The sequence below is a fragment of the Frankliniella occidentalis genome, unplaced genomic scaffold (assembly GCF_000697945.3).
Source record: "Frankliniella occidentalis isolate FOCC.00 unplaced genomic scaffold, Focc_3.1 Scaffold72, whole genome shotgun sequence".
Taxonomy (NCBI): domain Eukaryota; kingdom Metazoa; phylum Arthropoda; class Insecta; order Thysanoptera; family Thripidae; genus Frankliniella; species Frankliniella occidentalis.
In genome coordinates, this window is record NW_026267202.1 from 260,661 (window position 1) to 262,344 (window position 1,684).

Genomic DNA, 1,684 nt, shown 5'->3' on the forward strand with positions numbered 1-1,684 from the left:
TCCAACCCGCATGCTGGAAATTACATGCGAGCAGGCGGCTCGACCGCACCGCCCCGCCCCGCCCCGCCGCGCCACTCCCTCCGGTCGCTTCCAGCGCCTCGGCTCGCTATGGAGATTATCAGATGATTCTCGCGCGCAGACTCACAATTTTGACCCCAAAAAATTAAGGAAAGAAGAAAACACATTTTCGAACTAATTCAATAATGACCGAGGGAGGAGTGAGGACCAGGGTTGTTAACGTTAATTTAACGGGTAACGACGTTACGACGTTTTCGTTAACGTTATTTTAACGTTAACGTAAGACGTTAATTTTTTGGCAGCTGGGGAAACGTAACGCGTTTGCGTTTAACCGGGTCTCGTAACGTCGTAACGACGTTGACGTTAAAACAACTTTCGCGTGCACCTAGATTTGGGCAGCTGGTCAGCGAATTTTGTAGTTTTCGTGAGATGCAGAACAAGCCTGACGAGCAAATGAAGAAAGCCAAGCGCCTAGTTGTACTAAAACTAAAACTTTGATAATAAAAGTATTTTTTTTATAATATTTCTCATCTTTAAACAGCCCTCTGCTCTTAATTTTCAATACTTTACATTATTTTTATTATTTTGCATCAACGTCAACGACGTTACGACGTTTAACGAAACGTAACGCGTTAATTTCGTCACAACTGGCGAAACGTAACGCGTTTACGTTAACTCAAATCTCAAATTAACGAAACGTAACGCGTTAAATTTCATTTTTAACGTTAACAACCCTGGTGAGGACTCGTATACCACTTAAAATAGGCAAGGATGGGTAGGTTAAAATGTTATGATTTTGATTGTGAGAGAAAAATATTCGGAATGGTTAAAAAAATTGGAATAAATGAAATGGTGTATGTAAACCAAAACTCATATGTTATTTCCCCTCCGTCAAAAACAATAAACCCTGAAACAGTTATATACAGATTTGGCCCTTTTCGCTACGGTTAACAGGTAAACCGCGTGGTTCCTAAGTATATCTCTACCGTAGTGGTATATGATGGGAATATGGCAAAAAGCGTGACTAGAAAAGGAGAAAAAGGGATAGTCACAAAACCTTTCAGTGTTGTTGAGGTCCAGAATTGCTAATCACAAAAATTGCAGGCGGTGTAAGTGAATTGAAATAATTATTTATGGATGGGGTTCTCCGAGCACTACCTGCCTTCGATCGAAAAATCAACTGCCCTTTTGTGTGAAAGTGTCCTGTGTCCTGTCGTATACTGTTGAATCTGACGGTACCGTTTTGGTACCTGTTGGGGCCCACTTATCGTCAAGCACCCCGCAGCCCGCTCGGGACGAAGGTCGGCGAGGACAACTCTATTCAGATCGGGAAAATGGCTCCGATATCTCGAACGTGATCGGGGTCTCTCGCGCTCGCCGGCGAGAAACGCACCAGCAGCCCGGCCAACTCGTGCGCTGTGGAGTACCGGTCGTGAGAGCGAGAGGAAGGAGGGAAGAGTGGGAGGGGGGGGGGGAGGACGTAACTACAGGGCCGTGCAGCGCCCTGTCATCGCCTCTGAGGCCGCTCTGCTTGCAGGCAGGTGGGGGGCAGCCAGAGCGGCTAGGGCCCTGCGGAGCCCTGCGCGCGAGCCTAGGAGGCCCTGTGCTGCTGTTCGAGTCCGACCATAGTAACAGAAACAGACTCAGTCGCGGACTCTATGCTGTG